A 23,554-nucleotide genomic window follows, 5' to 3' on the forward strand; every position below is an offset into this window, starting at 1 on the left:
CTTAGCTCTGCATTGCCCTCTGCTTACTCGACACTCCCGGGCAGCAGTAATTTCCCAGCCGCACAGTAATACTTCTACAGCTGGCTGAGGAGTTCCTGTGCTCTCTGTCCTGTGGGTTAAATTAGACCTTTTTTTTTTTTTCTAGATATCATTTTGTGTCTGCACTTCACATTAAAGATTCTCCCTGCTGACTTTTGGACAATCCTAGCCCCTTCAGAAGATATACATACATATAAGCATTATTAAAACAAACATAGTATACGCTTGTATGTAAGCAAAAGCGTGTGTGAGTGCATCTTTTCTGAAGTTTTCTATTCAATAATATGGGGCAAAAACCTTTCAAAGGGGACCTAAATCCACTGCTCTGGGAAATTCTTTATGTCCTAATGATGAATAAATGCCAATCATCATCTGTCATAACTTGCAACATCTTGGGAATATTGTAATTCTGCGCAATGGATACTTAGAGATTAAAGCATATAGATACTTAGTATATTAGACATTTCTAAACAAAATAATTAGTCGCCTATTTTTTCACAACAAGCAGATAGAAAAAAAAGCCATCTAAATACAATTTAAAGCAGTCCTTCTCCAATAGTAAACTATAGTAAACTATGGTGTGTAAAACATCAACATTTTTGTCATGAAAATGCTTCAGAAATGCTTCATGGAAGAAGACAAATTGTTCCAGTCTTGGCTGTTTACAGTTAAACTATACAAACTACTTTGTTTTGTGAAGCCAAAGCTTTATTCCTCAAAAGCTTTATTCAGGAGCCAAGAAAGCCAGTGTTCAGAAAGAAAGTAAGAGTGAAACTTAACCAATCTGGTCACAATTATTTTATTGTCTTTTATAAGCTTACAATGATCTGTATATGGTAGTGATGAACAGCCTTGCTGGCTAAGTAAATAATACTGATTAAATCCATTTGGCCTTTACTGTACATGTTTCTTGCAAGAAACATCAGTTTGTCCTTCTCCCCAGGAAGGCGGAACCCTGCAAGACATGTCCCAAATGAAAAAAGATTACTAGTTATAAAAACAGAAGTTCCAACAATAATCACAGGATGATGTGGTAGGCAGAAATAACCATATACAGTATTTATGTTAAACTATTCTGGTTCTGTGCTAGTTTCTACTCTGTTTTTCAGAGAAGGGCACAAACATCTATTCAGATGCAATTAGCCTTAGGAAAAAACATGGACTTCCTTTGCAGTTTAATGTTTTTGATCATCATTCACTTCCCAGGTTATTTTGTATCTAACAGCAGTATTACTGGATGACTGGAGATCCTGGAGTCTCTTATTATTACAATCCGGTTGAATCTACTGAATTAAAGTTTTTCCCTTGATCAGACATGTTTGTCTTATTTCCAGACGTTTACTATGGAACATATCTATCAAAGTCCGTAATGCTGGTTTTGGCTGGGATAGAGTTAATTTTCTTCACAGTAGCTATTATGGGGCTGTGTTTTGGATTTGTGACCAACAGTGTTAACACAGGGATGTTTTCGTTATTGCTGAGCAGTGCTTGCACAGAGCCAAGGCCTCTTCTGCTCCTCACACCACCCCACCAGCGAGTGGGCTGGGAGTACACAAGAATTTGGGAGGGGACACAGCTGGGACAGCTGACCCCAACTGACCAAAGGGATATTCCATACCACAGGATCTCATACTCAGCATATAAAGCTGGGGGAAGAAGAAGCAAGGGGCGGAGGGGGCATGTTCAGAGTGATAAAATTTGTCTTCCCAAGTCACTGTTACGTGTGATGGAGCCCTGCTTTCCTGGAGATGGCTGAACACCTGCCTGCCCATGGGAAGTGGTGAATGAATTCCTTGTCTTGCTTTGCTTGCGTGCGCGGCTTTTGCTTTACCTGTTAAACCCATGAGTTTTCTCACTTTGACCCTTCCAATTTTCTTCCCCAACCTACTACTAGGGGGAAGTGAGTGAGCGGCAGTGTGGGGCTTAGCTGATGACCGGAGATAAAACACAACATCTATATAAAACCTATTGTTCATATTCCACGTTCTATATTCACACTCCACCCTTTGCTGTAATATGCTATAAAACATATTGCGCCTCGGATAAGAGATCATTTTCCTGTCCCATAAGAAATTCTGACATGCAGAATTTGTTTAACCAGCCTAAATCGGGCCAAATTCATTGACCATAATATTAAACATTTTATTGAACTGCAAAGACAATTTCAGTTCATATGATATTTCATGCTGATGTTGTTTAAAAAGTTTGTAAATTATCTAGCTTAAAGTTTAAATAAATATTTCAAATAGAAATGTATAACTTCATTTGCAAAAACAAATCTGGGATTTTTCATAGGAAAATTGTTTAAAACGTTATATTTCAAACAGTATGAGTTTTAATTGTCAGCTTTTGACAAAAGTTTTTAAAAGTGCTGACTTTAATAAATTGTCAGACAAAATCTTCTGTGGCTAAGGGACTGCAAAAGCATGTTGTGCAAAAGACCTATTTTCCCTAAGACACAGATTAATAGAACAAGCAAAAAAAGATCCTAATATTTATATGGAAAAGCAGACCTATCTGCACCAATAATAACACTTACTAGACTTGAGCTTATTTCCAGTGTGAATGCAGGCATGGTTTAATATTCCAAACAACCATAGAATGCTTTTATTTGCTTTGTTCATTAAAAAAAAGAGAAGAAAACATCACAAATATATATTATTCATGGATATAGATATCTCAGCTCATAAAAGCAGTGAGCCCTCAGCACATATTTTCTACCTGGTATTATAAACCAAATGTATAAAATGCACAGTTCCAGAGAAAAGTACATGATTTTGCAGTTCACTGAATCCTTTCTTTAACAACCTTTCCATTTCTCAATTTGTGTAAGCAAATGAGAGAAAACCCAGTAGTTTCTGAAAACAGACTGAACATTTCAACTTTATTTAAGAGTTAGATGAAAACAGCAAACTACATTAAAAGAACAGGATTTATAGAAGCACAGAACCACAGAACCATGCAGGCTGGAGGCCTGCAGTCATTTGGCGCAAACCCTCACTCTAAGCGTGGCCAGCTTAGATCTAGTTGCTGAAGACTGTCAGGTTTGAATAGCTCCAAGAATGGAGAGTTCACAGCCTCTCTGTGCAACCTGCTCCAACGTTTGACCACCTTACTGCGAATTTTTTCCCCCCTAATATCCGGCTGGGATTTCCCATGTTGCAACTTGTGCCCATTCCCTCTCCCGTCATGCTTCCTTTCCAAGAAAAATCTGGTTTCATCTTCCTTATATCCCCATTAGATAGCTCAAGATAACATTTAGATCCCGAAGATAACATTTAGATCCCGAAGATAACATTTAGATCTTTCCTCAAAATGGTTCTCCTAAGGCTGAACAGTCTCAGTTGTCATAGTTTCTTCTTGTATATCATGTGCTCCATCAACACTCAAGAAATCTCTAAAGACAAAACATACAAGTGATGTTCAAATGCCAGCCAAGCCAGCTGACAGTTTATCAGCTATTCCAAAGGACTTTTGATCAAGTCCTTATGTTACATGTGCACTTGAATGAAAAATAAAGGCGGCAGGAGGAAGGGAAAGATTAATTACATCACAGAGCTGTTTAGTTTTGGCATCTCTTTTTTCTGTTTAAAGATTTTTCATCAAAATTCATAATTGGAACTTAAGCATCTTAGTTCTTGTTATATCAGAGGTTATACACCAATGGCTTCAGAGAGAAGTATCTGAATGTCCTGATATGTAATTTGGTTTAAAATGAAATGGTACATTACACCTATCTGTTCTACAGCAGGAGTGGAAATCTTTAGATTTAATTTGCTAAGTCTTTTGTTCTTTCCTGGTTACTGCACCCAGTGACCAAAGTACACAGTGTACAAATAGCTGGTAAGCGTGAGAGCACAGAGCCACATCGCTGGCAAAACACTCATTATTGAATTCTTATTAAAGTTCTAACACTTAGATACGTCTTAACTTTCAGCTTTCAGCACTGGAATTCATCTATACCTCTGTGTACCTTTATTCTGTGGACATTTCATGATTTCCCTTGAGACTATAAGGAAAAGGAAGCTGTTTATACACACATCAGATCCAGAAATTGATTCACTTTCCCAACAGAAGCATGAACTAATAGGACGGTGAAATTGTGAATCACATATTCTGTGGCTTAAAGGCAAGCTGATAAAGTCATAAAATGAAGCTCCCTGGAGATGCTGAAACCCAGCAGAGCATATTAGAGCATATTTTCTGAATAATTTCTTATTTTTTGTCCAATGCAATATATGTTTTGAGTCAAACTTAAAATAATACAATCACTTCTGTCATCATCACATAGTGATTTGCCTGCTTTTTAAAAAGACAGCCACCAAATAGGTAATTTGCAAGTATTTCTTCAGAAACAATGCAAAGCCTTCCACCACCAAGCAAACTCCATGTTTCATTGTTCCCATTCCCTTGAAGCAAGAAGTGCACTCGCTAGCTATTAGATATGAAGTGGCTCTAAGTCATTAGTATTTCACTTTTTCAAGGATCTTTTTTTTTTTTTTCCTAGTGTTTTGAGGGCAGGCAGCCAGAAACATTTGCTGTGTGACAGACATCTGCAAGAAATGTGAACACATACAAAATTCCAGCTTTCAGACAACTCAAGCTAAATTACTAACTTGAAGTTTCAATATAAGCTTGCTGCCGTATGCAGCAAAGACACAGCATAAATAAAGGCAATCCTCTGTCCTAGAGATCATATTAGACACAGCTAATTCTCTTTTGCTGATTTCTCCACTTCTTTGACTAATTATTCCTTGAATTTGCTGCACCTTCTGCAATACTGTGATAGAGTGAAAATTTGACTAATAAAAGGTCTCCTGTAAAAAGGAGGGGGTTCTTCTGTAAATAATTTTGATACATTTAGATAAAATGAGGGATAAAAAGTGGATTTATTTTTATATTAGGAAATAGAGGCTCTGGCACTAAGACATGGGAATTACAACAGAAAAGGTGCACTGTGATCTCTAGCACTCTTTCTGGATGATGTGGATGAGAGGATCTCATAAACATCCAGATCAAAAGGGAGATAAGACCTTGAAAATAAGGAAGAAAAATCTTAATGTGATTTCTCAGGAAGAGGGCTTCCAGTCAAAGAGGAAGACCTCAGGAGACTGAGAAATGTAATTATAGTAGTTGCATCTTTGGTAGACTTGCAAAGACAGACATATCCTTACCCATTTAAAAGCTCTTAAGACCTTTCCTAGTTACAGCTCCATGAACTTTTTTTGAAACAACTGGCTTTATGGGAAAGCTGACCTGGGAAGTGGCCTTTAGTAAACCCCTGCCCTTTGTGTAGACAGAAATTGCAAGCTGACACACCAAGAGCATGCCAAGGTAAGTCAGAGCAGGAAATACACTCAGAAAGATTACTCACCACAGAAAGAACGTGAACCAGAACCATGGCACTGGATGACATGAGACAAAACAAGCAAGAAGAAATAAATTTGTGAGTTAAAAGTGCAGACATTACAGCAGAGGCTCTCAAAACAAATGAGGTCACTTGTGCCAGAAGTATGGAGGGAGGATCTCATGTCCTGTGGGAGTTCAGCTGAAAGATGGAGTGGGAGAAGGAGAAATCCCAAATGAGATGTAAGAATGATGAGAGAGGGAGGACACAAACATAAAAGCAAAGGGAGGAGAAAGGGTCAATGAGACTGGAGTAAAATTAAAGTGAGGTGCTTCTGAATGTTGTTATGCTTATTAGATAAATTACATACTTTATTCACCATTTACAGAGCTGTTTCAAGAACAACTGCATTATTGAAATCAATACAAAACTGCTGAGGTGCTCCACAAACACAAGCTTGGGTAGTGTACCTGCCCTGCAACGTTTACCGTCAAACTCAGCTTGGTAAATCTCATCCATTCAGCCATAAATAATAAGTGCCCAAACCTCTGCTAGATTGGCACTATTTCCAAATTTCAGCTATATTTACACACTCACAGTTAGCAGCTGACAAGTCATATATGAGGGAAATTGCCTCCCTGTAAAAAAGAGCTGCTGTCAGAGCTGCTCTGTTCCACATGGAAATAATTCAACGAGTTGTCACGAAAGAGCAGCTATACTCAGAATAGTTACCACAACGCACATTTTTACTCAACACCTATTCCAGTACTTTTGCACTACTTTTGTTCAGCTACTGAGTTGAATACCAGAGATAAGTTTTCTTTCTTTCATTTTTTTAAAACTCTTCATAAGTCCATGAGGCTAGCAGAAAAAAAGATTGAAAGAATCAGAATAGAGTCAATGGGTCTACTGTGGACCAAACTCTTTCACAGAATCATAGAATGGTTTGGGTTGGAAGGGACCTTAAAGATCATCTAGTTCCAACCCCCGTGCCATGGGCAAGGACACCCTCCACTAGACCAGGTTGCCCAAAGCCCCATCCGACCCTGTCTTGAATACTTAACACTTTCCTGAGATCCAGCAGGATTAAGGTAGAGCTCCAGACCCAGGCAGGTAGGCATTGCAGGGATGGCCCTTGTCTACTTTACTGGTGCCTGATAAGTGTTGCAAATGCCTGAAAAGATGGAGATGGGCCACTCTAACCTGACTAGTCTCACCTATGCCTTGGCACTGCAAATCTGGTGGAGAATGGTAGGCATTTCCTTGCATTTCAGTAGCTGCCACCTTCACACTTAATTGTGGCAACGACTGCAGTTCCTCCTCTAGGAGGTCTCTCTGTTTTTCCTTCTCCTAATTTTTTTTTTTCCTCCTCCTCCTTGGGAGGGCCAAGAAAGTGAGGAGGCATCATTAGAGATGAATGGGGAGGACAGGCTGCCTTTTATGAGCTGAAGTGAAAATAATATGTTAGATGGTGACAAGATAGGTCTGTGAGTCCCAGGAGATGTGAGCTCAGAGACTGATATCCCAAAGAGGGGAGGATGCAGAGGGAGAGGAATTTTCTAGGGGCAAAAGAGAGGAAAAGCCTCAAGCACCTCCTAAAAACCTGCTACTGTCTCCCGCACTTACCCCCCCAGCCCCACTGCCTCTGCAAAGCTCTTCGCTCCTTTTCCCCAGCTGCTCTTACCCACCTTGCCCCATCCATTCCCTTTCTCCACCCAGAACTGACCTCTCGTCTGTCTCCAGGAGGCCAGCTATTGCCTCAAACCCCTCTCCCTTCTTCTTCACATCTGCAGCCCACCATGCTGGAGGCTCTGTCTACAGGGCCAGAAAACCTCGCACTGGTCCCTCATAGTGTTGGACATTTGAATGGCACACCTGTCCATCTTCAGCTGGGCAAAGAGGAGCGAGACAGAGAAAAGGCGACGTGTCCTCCACATTCAGTTTGCAAGCCTTTGCAGTGACATGGCACTAGGCATGGAAGATATTAAAACACAGTCATATCACCCAAAATGGCACTTCATGTTTTCTTCCCCCCCCCCCCCCCCCCCCCCAATATAAATCCTGAATGGAAATCTTTATAGTTTTGCTTTGAAAGTAAAGTAAGTGCTTTATTCCCTAGTCTAAGGAAAGGGAATACCATAAATGTCACAGTAATTTTAGTTACTTACAAAAACATTTGTAAAGATTTTAATATCACCTACTATATGTGAGCAGTATCGCCCTAAGTAAGTGAATCCATAAAGAACAGGTTTTATTATAAGGTAATATTAACCTTGGTGAAATAATCAGTATTCCTGAATCACCTCCAGTTTGGTTAATGGAGATACTTCTTCCAGATAAACCTAAGATAAAAAGATGATATGCAGCATTGAAGACACTGTATGAATTTGGGATAGCTACAGAATTTTGAATCCACTGAAAACATTACAATGAAATGAAATATAATACTTCCTTATGTGCCAAATATTACGTCTGTTTTGTTTGGTTCACATAACAACATAAGTACCCATTCTTCTCAAAGCAACACCTCACAATTTCAGCATGAATGATGTTATACCTATATATATATATACATTGCCACACCAGCTTTTGGACTGCGCTGTGCCACAAGTCATCACAGCTGTAAAGCAGTCTGGATAAACTTGAAAAGAAAACACGGACAGAAATCCTGCTTTGCTGAACAACATGCCCAGTAATGCTCTCAGCTCTAACACATGATGCCAAAATTCAGAGAATCTGCAAAATTCCCACCCTGCCGCCACCACCACCTGCCAGAGGAGTTCTTGTCAGGACATCACACCCGAACTCTGCTAGCAGGAGCTATCTTCTGTACATTTATTAAGCTGTCTGAAAATTTGACACCTCCGTAGCCTCCATCTGACTATGGCATCTAAGTAGGTTTCTTTTTCCCTCTTCTAATTTTTTCAGACTCGGGGCCATCACACAAGGGGTTTGAAGACTCCCAGTTCATCTGCTTGTTATATAGGCAGTCAGAGTGGGAGAAAAGAGGGGAGCCAAACACATTTATTTATTTATTTATCTATTTATTCTAAGCTGGCACCCCTCCTTCTGCAAAGCATCCAGTGCCTGCCTTGGCTCACTCTCACAGGTTTCCTATGTGGAGATAGAATGATATGGACATAAACCTTGGCATTTTTTCTCTGCTGTCCAAAATGTTCTCAACATCAACAGTGAATATTGTCCAACATAATCAGACATTGAGTAATGTGAAGCTAAAATAAGACAGAGGGACCAAACAATAATAGCCAAGGCTCCCCTCCACAAATGGAGCCAGCCCATGAACTGAACCAGATGTACAAAACACTCTTACAACCACCGTCATGCATTAAATCTGTACCCTCCTACCCCAGAGCTCTGGTAGGGTTTGACTGTTGTGCATTCAGCAATCTCTCCCCAAATGTTTAGCTCTCTTGTTCATTTTCTACTTCAAATGACAGCTAATAACAAGAAGCAAGCATGCCCACGGTTTGTGGACAGGAGTGGCTTTCAGCTGTCAGGAGGAAGAGCACCACTGTGTTTTAATCTATTTGGCGCTCTAAAATATACACTTCTCTGGCTCTCTTGTTCTGACCGCACTCTACTCTCAGCCAAGAAGTAAGCCAAGAAACACTCTTTGCAGGCTGGAATTAAAAAAAACAAACCACACAGCATTGTTAGTGCCTGGATAAACAGCCATTAATTATTTAGGTGTGCATGCCAGTCCCAGTCTGCCTGGCTCCGAAAGGGGAGCCAGGGCACGTATTCTGGGCACTGCTCTAAATGGGAAGTGCTCAGTAATTTCACAGAAGGGTGATGCATGCAAGAGCCTTAAATGTCAATATTGAAGGCTATACCAAGTCTTTGTCAAGCTTTGAACACAGGCAGATCTGTGCTATAGCAGGGAAGCTTGATCTGGGTATTTTGGAGGGTAATAGATAAATGACGTGCATCGCCTTACAGGTCACCTACCATTGAAAAGATGCATCATCATAGAACAGTTTTAGCCAAGATAGTTCTCCTCGTTGCAATGCGAGCGCGTTGACAAAACCTGAGATAGCCTGTTGAAATACACTCGGTTGCACGTGGAAACTAGTAATGAGCCACGCACCCAAGCTCATACCCGCCAATGGATGAGCAGTAGTGAGACAGGAGATGTTCACATCCCTCAGACCGGTGCTTCAGCCTCTGTATACATGTGCTTGCCTTTTTTTCAGAGGCCAAGCACAGACATGGAGCTACTGACTTAGTTCTGTTAAGGCTGACCGTTCTTTGCAGAGCAACAGGAAAAAAAAACCAAAAACCAAGTATATCAACATGTGTCTGCTTTTGAAACCTTTATCACACTTTTTTTTGTTTTTGCTTCTTCTTCCCCCCCGCCCCGGTCCACTACTTTTGTAATAAGGACTGCTACACCTACTGAATTTCTACAGCTGCACTACAAGTGAGCTTTATTTTCTGTAAATTAGAAAACAGCAAGCAAGCAAATAGCTGCATGTGGTTATTATATTGTATCTCTATCCATTTTTTTGGCCTTTGTTTTCGGCACAACATCTTTGTTGGAACTTTCTGACATTCATTTTAAGTCTAGCAAGTATCATAAAGTAGCTCAGATAAGTTGCCTCTTTCACTTAGACATTACGTCAGCATGCCCTCTCCTGAAAGGATAAAAAATTTATTATGATTAATACAAAAGGCATTACAGATTGAGCATTTCTGGAACATCAGAACAGATTAAAATTTAAAATAATAACATACCTAATAGCTTTCTCTACTTTGGGATCTGGAGGGCTGTACTGAGGGTCTTTTACAATCTTAGAAATGACATTAAAAGATATTCTTACAGAATTTGCATTTAAGCATAGTGCAAAATCCAAGTGAAAAACACACTAAATTCATATTATAGTCTTTTGAAACTCACCATGGGCAGGAAAAGTTGATGCCACGTTCCCTATCAGCAAGCAGTGCCTGGGTAACCCAGAGCCTTGCTTTTATTTTATTGATGCAATGACAAGCAATAACCCTTTGGGAATAATCAGCAGTCATGTTAGTCCTGCTTGATCAATGCCGACTGAACTTGGTGCAGATCAGCCACGGTGTGGGACAGAGCCATGAGCAGCCTCGCTGGGATCCTCTTCCCCCAGGGCTCAGCGGCTGCATTTGTGCTCAGGCCCTTCCCTCACTCCCCGCCTGCGTTAGGCTGCAGCCATGGGTGGGCCTGGCCCCGTATCATAGAATCATAGAATGGTTTGGGTTGGAAGGGACCTCAAAGATCATCTAGCTCCAACCCCCCTGCCATGGGCAGGGACACCCTCCACTAGACCAGGTTGCCCAAAGCCTCATCCAACCTGGCCTTGAACACTTCCAGGGAGGGGGCTGCCACGGCCTCTCTGGGCAACCTGTTCCAGTGCCTCACCACCCTCACAGTAAAGAATTTCTTTCTAACATCTAATCTAAATCAACCCTCCTTCAGCTTAAACCCATTACCCCTTGTCCTGTCACTACATCCCCTTGTAAACAGTCCCTCTCCATCTTTCCTGTAGGCCCCTTCAGGTACTGGAAGGCCACAATAAGGTCTCCCCAGAGCCTTCTCTTCCCCAGGCTGAACAACCCCAACGCTCTCAGCCTGTTCTCATAGCAGAGGTGCTCCAGCCCTCTGATCAGCTTCGTGGCCCTCCTCTGGACTCTCTCCAACAGCTCCATGTCCTTCTTATGTTGGGGGCGTCAGAGCTGGATGCAGTACTCCAGGTGGGGTCTTGCGAGAGCGGAGTAGAATATCTGGTGCATCCCAGCCCCAGCTTGACTTCGGACCTTGGTCCCCCTCCCCTGGCCACGCTGGGGCACCGTGGGACTGCACCCTTGCTGGGGAGCACACTGCCCCTGCCTGCCTCCCACCCTCCTGGCTCCTCTTCCACTGTGGAGCAGCCCTGGCCTTGGGATGTGTGGAGACACCCCATATTTCCTATATTATGCCATATTTCTGTAATGTCTTAGGCTCTATACTCATCTCTCTTTTTCCCTTGGTAAAGGCCAGCACTTTATCAGCCTAGTACTTTCTGGAAGGCTGGACTGAAAAATACAAAATGCATCTATCTCTTGATTTAAATGGTTTTACATGCTGACCACAACCCAGTGAAATCTCTGGTTTCCCGGGGGTTGAATGAGCAATAAAGGCAGGCTGTGGCCATGGCCCTCGGCATGGAGAAGTGTTTGCTGGAAGGAAACAGCCAAGTTTTCCCTCAGCCCGTCCTGCTGCGACAGGAGGAGGAAGATGGAGCCTTTTTGGAAGTAAGGCTGTGCAAGATAAACAGGGTGATACCTGTTCCAGACCACAAATGCACTGAGGAAAATGCTGACAAGGGATTCCTTAAGCATCTGTTTATACCGTGCAGGAGAGAATTCCGAATTACCATGAAGGACTTCAATTTCAATAGCATACGCTGGAGGCTTTGTGCTGCCTTGAAATAATAATAATAATAATAAAAAAATCTACATAAGGACATTTTTTGAACTCAGTGAGAACTGCATTTAGCTTGCAGGAATTTTATGTTATAACTAATCTTGAAAGATAACATAAAATTTACCGCAGAACTAAAAATTAGCAGTTGCTTCTTTATGAATGACACCATTTGCTCATTATGTTTCTTATTCACAAACAGGATAACATGAAAACAAATATACCTGGTGCCTGACAATGGTTCATTTTGCAATCCAGAGAACACTTAGGAGCAAATTCAGCTGGGAGAAACAGTTTATTTGGGAAAAAGATGAAAGCTGGAACCTGTTTAAGAACATTTTACCAGAGACTAAAAAAAAATTAAGAAAAAAAGAATACTTCCCTGAATTGTCACTCTAGCTTACTGAAGTAAAAATAGCTATAAAAATAATCTACAGCAGAGAACAAAGGGAAATGGATTTCAATTAATATATATTAGATGATTAGGGGGAAAAAAGATAGAAGGAGAAAAAATCACTATCATACAGTGTAAAGGACAGGAACAACTTTCTGAGCATGGCAAGCTGAAGAGGAATCTCAGCAATGACATTGGTCCTTTGCTGGACAGAAATGATAGAAATGCCAATAAATATGCAGGAAAGTTAAACATGCTCAATAAATAGATTGGTTCTGCCTTTGGTGGTGAGAAGCAGCTCCTCTGAAGTTTATCCTTCCATGCCAAACATGTCTCTCTGCCAAATGCACTTCTTTATTCCAGTTTTGTACTGGTCCATTTGGATTTTCAAGTGCTGTTTAGATGGGCAGCGTTTCCTTCTTTATTGTCCTATACAGTGTTTCTTTAGATTGAGCTTTCCTTCCCTGTGTTAGTACTTGATAAGTGAACCTGAAATGACTCTCCAGAGAAGTCATCTTGGTGGCATTCTTAGGAGATGCCTGAAATCCCTCCATCGTTGTCCTCGACTCACCCCTGCTATGATACATAGGTGCGCCTTTGACATTACAATTGATTCTCAGCTATGATAAATTTTTTTTTTTGCTGTCAGTAGCTTGGAAGCATATTAAACAGCAGCTGTATCAGCACTTTTGTATAAAAAGCTGGCTTAGGACGTCTTGAACCACCAACATTGATTTTCAATTAATCTTAGACTACCAGAGAAATTCTAGAGCAGTGGAAGAAAACTAAAACTATATCAGTTTTTGTAAAAGGTAAATAGGATGACTGAGATCTGCGCAGGCCTATCGGTCCTTCATCAATCCCAAACAAAAACCCAGAGTGCTTGCTATCAGATTTCATGCCATCAAGCTATTGTTAATCTTGCCGAAACAAGCTTCACTGATGACCGGGATTTCCTGAACATAACCACAGAAAAATCCTAGTGGATTTGGTCAAAGCAAAAAATATCCTAGAACTTGGACCAATTTGAAAAAAAGGGAGAAAACAACCATCAGACATTTAAAAATAACTACCCCACCACCACCACCTAGTCTTATCCTCACCAATTCCTTTGTGTTCCCCCCCAAACATTACAATGCCTCTTTCATTTAGATTTAAGTAGACTAAAACAATAAATAAGTTTAACTGAATAATTACACAGAAAAAAAAAATAATATCCCATTTCGTGTATTGGGATGTCTTCTAGAACACTATGTTTTTATTTTTAAAACGTTTCTATATACACTGGATCCTTTGTACACCTTTGTTCTGCCTTTTTTTTTTTCAAGTCAACAAGTAAAATTTAAAAAATGCATGGAACAAAACATGCTGGTTTTCATTCAACCTTAATTCTTCATGAAGTCCGGAGTCTTTAGGAGTAGGAGGGGAAAAGGACATTTTGCATGTTTCCTCTTGGATTGTTTTTATGTATTTTTGTACATATTTCATATACATCTAAGGAGCTACAAAAATACCAAAGTAATGAAGGCAAACAAAAATAGTAAACTTTCAAAAAGTATGTTTTACGGGAATATTTGGGTGTATAATGTCATTATTTGATAGGGGTTTTTTAGGAAAAGGTGAAACAATCACTGTTGCAAGAAAGGAAGCTTCATAACAACAAATACTTTATGGGATGTTACTCATAGTTAAAATAAGCTTTTGCAACATATATCTATATTAACAAAGACCGTAACATATAAGATGAGTTATCATTTGGCTTCCTATGTTTTAGTATGCTGAACATTATTTTCTTTCCCAGCTGAAATCATCTGGCTCTTATTTCTGATTCATTCAAAAAGGTGATTCTCGACATGTTCAAAGGCTGTGTTTAGGAACCATTATTTGCTCTTAAGAGTCACAGACCGCTAAGCAGATTTACAACCTTCTACATAAGTTATCCTCGCTAATCTTTGCTTAAGAGTAAGTTGAGTCTGATACAACAGCTAAGCAGCTTTCAGTACTGTATTGAGTTACACTTCATTGCTCATAGTGATATTTTTTTTCTGCTAAATGATCAATCTCAATTTAGGTATTGGGGGAAAAAGAGAGATGAAAGAGGACAGAAGGAAGGCAGCCCTAGTCTGCACTCGATCCTCTGTAAAGCAGAACAATTTCCTGACCCACCGATGGTTCCTGTGTTGAACTGGGCTGCAGAGAAGTTCAAGAGCCTTGCATGAGAAGGACTTGAACAGGGAGTGATTAACCGTGCGCTTCACAGAAAAATGACTCTTGTGGATAATAGTGCAATACATTTATAATTCATACACTTCAAAGCATCTAGGAGACTGCCCTATAACTGTGAAAATCACTGAAAATTTAGATTATATATAATCAAATATTTTACCTTCTGTCTTTAACTATTCTTCAAAACTTCTCTCTTACAGAAAGGAAATACAAAGCATCAAATTCTGCTTTCCTGTCACTAAGTATGTATGATTTGTAGAAACAGGAAAAATTTTCAGCATTGACTGGTCTATAAATTGAATTAAAGTCAACCTCTCGCTCAGACTGCTACTCTTAGCAAGATATTAAAAAAAAGAAGTGTTAGCTTATCGTTTTTAAAAGAACCCTGCTCCTCATAGATGAAAATAAACAAAATAACCTCCCTACCCATAGCTGCTCAGGCAAAAAGTAGAGGATATAGAAGAAGCCTTCACACCTGGGGCAGACCTGAGCACTCTCGGGCCAGTGAAGATGCAATTCTCGAAGTAGAAATTCCTCCCCAGTAACACCCCGTCTCCAGGCGTGAGCTGTACAGGTCTAGGACCAGCTAGCAAGAGAGCCATTGACTGCTTTGGAGTCTGTGCGAGCATGCAGAAAAAGGGCAGTTATCTCTAAATTCCACATTTTCAAATTCACCACATTTTCAGATGTCTGCGTATCACGTTCAGCCTTGGATTACACCTGGAAGACTGTACGGAGCACGGGAAGCCAATGCACTACGTTCCCTCCACATGATACTACCTAAACACTTAGCCTTGCCAGCTGTTTCTAAGAGTATCAATCACATCTCTGATGTGAGAGACATGCCATTCCCTCCAACACGCATTGATCAGCTATTCTGGGCAAACACCAAGAGGAAAAGTCTTAGTAACGCCAGTATTACAAGACAAATCCTGAAGCACCATATCAGAAATTTTTATAGCAATACCATTTTTTTGCGACTATATACCACTGGAAATTTACTCTGCACTGTATAACCACCATGCATTCAGTTGCACATGTATGTGCATCTCGACAGTCAGTGCTGGACCTGCTAAAGTCCCGTCCTGCCAGCTAACATTTGACACGTGGTGAAGACAGACCTTGAAATCAGAGCTGCTGTGCAGCTCGGCTTGCTGATAACTCATCTATATGAGATCGCATGACAAAACGTGAACAATAGTGCTTGACATCCCACATGTTATCACATGCCAGAAACGTTTGGAGGGTGGAACAGAATGACAGAAAAAGAAATTATGTGGAGCATACTTTTCTTTCCACGTTAGGCAAGTGACATTGTTTTGGCAGCTCAGTCTGACACAGTAAGTACAGTATCCTATATATTTTCTAATTTGAAGAGATACACTAATCTGATGGAGAAAAGTATTGACTTCCTTTTATTTCAGTTGGAGTTGCATATATTTAAATGCAAAGCACACATAATTTAGGTGTCTTTGCTTATACATAATCTCATAGACTAAACCCCAGACTATCACACCTGTTTCTTTAAACAAGGTAGAAGACTTCAAGGCTTCCACCTGAATTTTCTCAGCAGATTTAAAATAAATACGTATTAAAGCAAGAACATGCATAATCGAGTTTTTTCATAAAAGCAACAATTGACAAACACAGAGCTTTTTCCAAACGAACAATTGATAGCGCTTTGCAGAGAAACAAGTGGCTAAAGCGCAGACATTGCAAAGTCTCATTTGCCGGGGATGAATAGCCCTGGGATATGGCTTATGCACAGAAAAAGCTTTGTTTCCCTCTCTATTAGGGACCTGCCTACTCTTAACAGTTAGACCACAGAAAAGAGCGGAGGGAAAACAGGAAACAGTCTTGCTTTTCCGCAGGGGAAAAAAAAAAAAAATTAGCTTTTGGCAGAGATTTTTTGGTTTGGTGTCCGTGTCCTGTCCGTCCCGTCCCCCCCCACACTTATTTCTCAGGTTTTAATTGTTTGGGGTTTGTTTTGGGTTTTTTCCTGCACTTCTTTTCCAGCTCCAACCTCAGTCTGACAAAAATCTAGAATTCCACCCAAATGGCTATTTTCCCACTTAAACATACTCAGGATTGCCTTTCTCACAACTTTTTTGTTTCATGTATTCCTCTCAGTGCTTTCCTGAGGAGTCTCTATTCCCCTTTGCACCTTGTAGGAAACAAATACTTGAAGAAGGAAAACATCACGAGGGCTTCTTCTCGGCTGACGCCGTCAATATACAGACCGTGTGCCACCCTGACTGGGGGGTATGATTGTATTCCTTTGCTTTTTGTCAGCAGAAACGACAGCCATTTATCCCCTTGCCACGCACCTGCCTTTTTACCTACGCAATCTTACGTCCAAACACCATGCTAACTACATTGCAATGGATGAGCTGTGTACGCACTAACTCAGGAAGTCATTTGGTAAAATTAACATTTAGAAGCAGGCACCAGTAGTTATTTCACACATTATTAACTTATATTACAATTCAAATAAGCTTACAGCTGGCAAAAAAAGTCTCTTCTGTAAAGTGATCTCAAACATAATAGGCTTAATCAGAGATAAATTAAATTAGTCAGTCATGCATACTACAGCATATTAGCACTGAGTAGTTATTAAATACATTTTCTGTTATCAGTTGTGCAGGCAATATTGTAGGCAAACAAAGTGCATGAGAAACCAGTAAATAAACTTTATGTTTGGGAGGCTACATGTTTGACATTTCCTGGGTTTTATCAAAATGTTACATGATCTTTACTACTATAACTGGCACCAGGTTAAGTCCCCATAAATGATTCAACTTCACTCCCAGGCAATTAGCCAAAAGCAGAGCAGACAGAACTAATGAATACCTAGACAGCAGATGTTCAGCGTGGTTTTGTGTTTTGGAGGGGATTTCTTCCATGGCAATTTTCAGAAAGAAAAAAGCATGCACGAATGAGTCATAGCTAGTACACAATTGATAAAGAGGAGACAGGCGACATTTCTATTTGCTATAAAATTAATTTTTGTGTTTAGAGCTTTTCAAAATTTATTTTCTCCTTTGCTTCCACTACTATGGTTTGAAAAGGTCTTGTAATTGTGTGCAAATATTGAAAAGCACTGCTCTTGCCTTGCTGCTATCATAACTTCCTTTTGTATTGCTGTTATAGCAGCCAGCAGCATCACCTTCATCTCCAGCTAAAAATTTGAGTTAAAAAGAATACAACACAAAATCATTCACACTCGCTTTACAAGAGGAATCGTTACTTTGGTGATAGGATGCTAAAACCATACCTTGTTCTTTCATCCATCTTTCAGAAACCTATCAGTACAGTACCTGGAAACATCGCAACTTGCTGAGCCTGACCCAGAAGACTTGGGAGCACACCTGACATTCTCTAACACTCTGCACATTTAAAACTCAATGTAAGGTGACAAGAACATTAAGCTGCCCACAGAGCAAAATGTGAAACTAATCAGTATCTGTTCTGAGCCACAGGTACAATAATTGGAAAATTAAAGTGCCTGTGAACTGCTAGGGCTGGCTGCATCAAAAAGCAACACCTTGAAATGATTAATGAAGACAAATGCATGCAACTATTTCTATTGACAACAACTTCAGACAATTGCAGACTAAAAGAATAACACTATAGTTCTCATTTATTTTCTTCAAAAGCTCGCCCCTTCCAAGGATCTCCTGTTAGGAAACCTGTAAGCACTCACTGGTTAAAAAGAGTTTTAACTGGAAGCCTCTTGAACTCAGAGATGTGGAAAACACAGGTCCTTTGCTGCAACTACAGTAACTATTGCCTATGCCAGCTGGAGGACATCAGTCATGACAGAAGCTTTCACCATCAGGCCCTTCACCTGAAAACGCTAAGGTGGCCTGTAAAAGCAAAGTGATTCAACTAATATGTGACAGCAGCGCTCAATGGACCTCTTAAGAAGTGGCAATATTGTTTCAAAATGTACCTTTCTTCTTTAGCGTTCCCACCGCATCCATCAGTGACACGGTCAGTCCCCTCACTTGAACAGGCTGTCTGAACGTGCGCCATCACGGACGGGGCTACGGCAGCTACTGCAGCAGCCCTAAACCGCACAAGGGGGGAGGCTCCATTTCTTAGGTGTGAGAGATGGAATGGGATTAAATAAACTCTCTTAAAGAGTAAATCATGTGTGTGTGTGTGTGTATATATAGGTATATAAACATATATACACACACATATATATAATTTTTTTTAAAAAGTGAATTTTTCAGGATTTCCCCTCTTCCCCTTTAAAGTACTGATTAAAAAAAAAAATTCTCTAAGTCCTGTGGGACATCAGAATTGAGTCCCAAGCAGAAAAGATTAATCAGTATCTATTTTTAAAGGGAACTTATTGAACATTATTGAGAGAATCCTGACTCCCAAGGCAAGCAGGGTTTTCACAGTATCTCTTAGGTCAAAGCACGTCACGTGCTTGGGAGTCACATTGGAAAGGAAATTAATACTACAGCCACCGGGTATCAGTAGGATTTGGAGAAGAAGAAAGGTTTCACCAGTTTGAAGGCAAGCTAAAATACAAATGGCCAGTCCTGTATTCAGAGTATGTTACGACTATGCAATTATATGTACATTCAGAAGCTAGGAAATGCAATTGCTGTGCCTTTATCGGGCACAAATGTCTGCACTATCCATGGAGCTGTGTCCACTTCTACATTCTCTCCCCACACGCTTCCCACTGCTTTTTCTTAGCGAGGTTGTGCTCAGTCTGTTTCAGCCAAGTCTTCCTCAGGCGAGGCTTTTAACAAAAGCCGTAAGAATGGTTTGCAGCAGACAAGCAGAACTTCCTCATGTTTGTTTATTTCTATTTCCATTAGAAGTGGTGTTTTGAATGAAAACGCACTTGTGATGATGCAGCTGTCCGAAGGCAGGATGTTCTCACGCATTACATTTTTCTGCCCTTTTCAGTTACCCATAATGGAAAAATACAAAGGATTATTAAAAAAATCATACACATATTTAAAATACAGTTGGGAAAAAGAGATTGTGACAAAGAAATGTCTCTGTGCAGATACAGGTCTACATTATAATTCTGGCCAGCAAAGGAGACAGAAATGGGAAGTTTAATTTAACTTCTAAAATATAGGAAACCTGGTTTTATTCTGTAGCTCTACAAGAATTTCTCGCATGACCTTGGACAATCTCTGAGGTAAAACAGACAAACTTCCTTGTGATTTTGGATACTATCACACACGGAGGCAAAGCTTGAGCCACTGTGAGAAACTTTGCACAGGATTTCCAAGGATGCTGAGAACAGAGATTAGGAATATTTGGTTGACTGAAAGCTGGCTGAACAGCTGGGCCAGGAGAACTGAGATCAGTGGCACCAAGTCCAGCTGGAGGCTGGTTCCCAGTGGTGTCCCCAGGTGTCGATACTGGGGCCAGTACTGTGCAACATCTTCATTAATCATCTGGATGAAGGGGCAGGGTGCATCCTGAGCAAGTTTGTAGAGGATACAAACCTGGGAGAAGCAGCTGGTACACCAGAGGGTCATGCTGCCATCCAGAGGGACCTGGACAGGCTGGACAAATGGGCCAACAGGAACCTCATGCAGTTCAACAACGGAAGATGGCAAGTCCTGCCCCTGGGGAAGAATAACCCCAGGCACCAGTACATGCAGAGTGACAAATGGCTGGAAAGGACCCAGGGGGATTTGAGGGACAGGTTGACCATGAGCCAGCAATGCCCCCTGGCAGCAAAGGCCAACAGCCTCCTGGGCTGCGTTAGGCAGAGGGTCACCAGCAGGTCAAGGGAGGTGATCCTTCGCCTCTGCTTAGCCCTGGTGAGGCACATCTGGAGTGCTGGGGTCCCCCGTATCAGCAGACATGGACATACTGGAATGAGTCCAGAAAAGTGCCATAAAGGTGATGAAGGAGCTTGATTATCTTTGATATGAGAAGAGGCCAAGAGAGCTGGGACTGTTTGGCCTGAAGAGAAGGTTCAGGGCATCTTACCAATGTGTACAAATTCCTCATGGAGAGGGGAGTAAAGATGCTTGAACCACACTCTTCTCAGTGGTGCCCAGCGACAGGACGAGACAAAAGACACAAATTGAAATTTAGAAAATTCCATATAAACATAAGAAAACCTTTTTTTTTTTTAATGTGAGCATGTGATTTTTTTTTTATGTGAGCATGAAACAAATTAATTTTATTGCTTAACTGGTTAATGACCTGAATCTCTTCTAACTGGGAATACAAAAGGAAAGCCACGAGGCTTTCCTTCTGCCCAGTACGGAAAGTGGAAGCCGTGAGCAGAGAGTAGTGAGTAGAGATCTCCCTAATGAATTTTGTGCAGACATAATGTATATGTGAAAAGCGAAAACCAAGACTGAATCAGTTGGGGGGAAGAAAGAGGAAAACTATGTGACAGAAGAGGGGTAAAAACCAAAAATGAGGAAATAGTGAAGGTAGGCATGAGGGGCACAACACGAAAAGAACACACTCAAAGGTAAAACATGCACTGTGATATCACTTCCATGTGAAGAAAAACATGAAGTAAGGAAAGACTAGTCAGCTTTTATCACACTCTTTTCTTGAGCATTCCTATACCAAAGAGTTAGGTATTCAGAGGTGCAATTTCATAAGGTCTGTCAAATGTACCAGATTCACAAAGTCATGACATACAAAGTTTAAACTATAGGTTGTTCCTTTTAAAAACTCTGTCTGTGCTTTCACAACTACACAGACACAACCTCCCAGCCATCGCTGCCACATGGTTTCCATTAAGTAGCGTATGAATAAAAATCTAACCCTACAAAAGGAAAACCTCATCCCTCAAAATTCATCCTGAAGCTCACATCCCATCATCACTACAGCTTTAATGCCCTACTCAGAGTTGAATAACAAGTAATAAATTAAAAAGCTCTGAATACGCACTTGATATACCGCTCTTCCTGTATTTTGCTGCTCTCTTCCCATCTTTAGTCATAGGGTAAGACTTACAGGAAGAGATTCTGCTCACACACAGATATTGCAGACCCGATCAATAGTCTGATTTCCATTATTCGGTTTGATTCCTGTCGCCTCTCTGCATCCATCCTCACTGAAACTTAAATTTCTTAACATCCATTCCCCAATGTAACTCCCTCATTATTCACAAGCACATCACTGACTTCATTTTGCACATGTTCTGTTTCTCCTATCCTAGCTAAAACCTCTTTTAAAGAATATCTTCACTTCTCACTCCTTAAATTTGTTCTTTACCCTAGAGGAGCATTTCTTGTTATTAACTATAATACATTTTTCAAAATCACCTGAAATACTCCTCAAAACCTCACGTTCCACATTTCCTATTTTATGTCTGACATGCCTCTACTCTTAGATTCAAGAATTACAGAGCACCCCAGGGTTCAGATAAGAAGCATTCAGTGAAATACTGTACAAATGCTGCAGGATAAAAAAATCCACTATATAAACAGGGCCTGGACAGTTCATCGAAACTGTAACAATCGTACATTCTTTTAGCATAAACAGTAAGTAAACTGCCTTATGCATATAGGTTTTATTGTCTGCTTCCAATGACTCTATCATCTTATTTTCACTATCAATAAAAAATATGGATTTGGGGAGGCATAAAGTGAGTTTAATGAAGAATTTTTAAAACTCTCATAAAATGATGGATTTACTAAGCAAATACATTGATTTTGAATGCAGCGAAACAGCGAACATCGCTATAATGCCCATGAACACGTAGGTAGGCAAAGGTAATGCCAGGATTTCCCCAACAATCTTTGTTTTTCACTGGTTTCAGAATTTGACCTGCAGACTCTCACTGTAGACTACATTTGGCAAGGAAGACTTCAGCCTGGGTATTTTCTTGCCACAAATAAATTTTCAAAACAAATTAAATCTGGGTCATTTTTATGTGGTTAACAGTGCAAAGGACATTTTCTATGCTTGTTAGTGGTCTTCAAAAAAGGGCTTTGACTTATAAAAATATGAAACTTGGCAAGTGATAAATCCATAGAAATGTTCAGTCAAATCACCTGGGGTATTTTGAAGGCAAACTCAGTTAAAAATAAACAAAGAGAGTTTGACTTAGCCACTTTCCATTTTTTTAAGCAGTATTTACAGTTCTTTTTATATGTGAGGCTTTTCAAAGTTATCCCCGTTCTCCAAAAGAGATTTAAAACATGTTTTAACACACGTTTTAGCATCCAGTCCTTTAGCAAAGCTGAGGTTGTAAAGGTGCATTGGAGCAAAGACACTGGAGAAAAATGGCCCTCAACATCTCAGCCCATTGCTTTACTAATCTGCATTGACAACCCCAGTTTCAACACAGTTTTAGTACTAAGAATGGGACACTGTAATGTCTATGTTTAGGCTCACCTCTGCTGTCCACCAGTGGCATCACATGAATTGTCTCGTTAAATGCAAAAGAATGGTGAGAGGATTAATTCCCAGCTATGAGAATCAGACTGGGATCTGAAAAGGGGATGGACATTTCCCAACCTGCATCCTTACTAGTAGTATGAAACAACTGGCAAATAAAATCAGGCCACTATTTATACTTCTGCTACCCTGCTGATTTCAAAACCTGTAGTCTCTCCAACAGCTGCTCAGACTTTCTGTCTTCAGCACATTTGCATAGGTGACAATGGTTTAAATGCAATAAATGACTTGGTATTGCAGAAAAGGAAAGAGAATCCAGTTTCCTTTCCTGTTGTTGCATTCTTCCTATGCTCTCAGTATGAATAAAAAGCTTGAATTTACTGTAGACACTGTAGTTGAGTGGATGTGACTCTACAGAAACAGGGAAAGGACCTCTCATAAGATCTACCAGTTGGCATGTAAAATACAAATCGATATCCAAACCTCCCACTCCTGCATGCAAAAGGTAGGTCAGTTCCATATATTAGGGCTGTTAACTGCCCTTTTTTCCTGCCTAGCTCTGTAGCAGAGGTAGCAGAAGGGGACATGTGCATCTAACCCAGTTACTCAATACCCAGCCTACCCATAGTATCACATAACCACCTGCTCTGTTGGTACAAGCTAAAATGCCAACCTCTGTGTTGGGGCTAATCAGGTATAAGCACATGATCCCTCTTCTGCTACTCTTCACTTCTAG

At 40.5% G+C, this 23,554-nt stretch overlaps 1 protein-coding gene across 6 annotated transcripts in view; it reads right to left on the reverse strand.

Moving 5' to 3' along the window:
* Positions 1 to 23,554, reverse strand: part of ENOX1 (ecto-NOX disulfide-thiol exchanger 1) — a 374,541-nt gene that overhangs the window by 169,613 nt on the left and 181,374 nt on the right. The window contains exon 1 of one of the 6 annotated variants that reach the window (XM_075741796.1): positions 9,507 to 9,525. The exons of the other annotated variants lie outside the window; for them this stretch is intronic. The gene's annotated coding sequence lies outside the window, so the exon portion shown is untranslated. Of the gene's footprint in view, positions 1 to 9,506; positions 9,526 to 23,554 lie in introns of those variants that run through there. 6 annotated transcript variants of the gene reach the window in all.

The sequence above is a fragment of the Balearica regulorum genome, chromosome 1 (assembly GCF_011004875.1).
Source record: "Balearica regulorum gibbericeps isolate bBalReg1 chromosome 1, bBalReg1.pri, whole genome shotgun sequence".
Lineage (NCBI taxonomy): Eukaryota > Metazoa > Chordata > Aves > Gruiformes > Gruidae > Balearica > Balearica regulorum.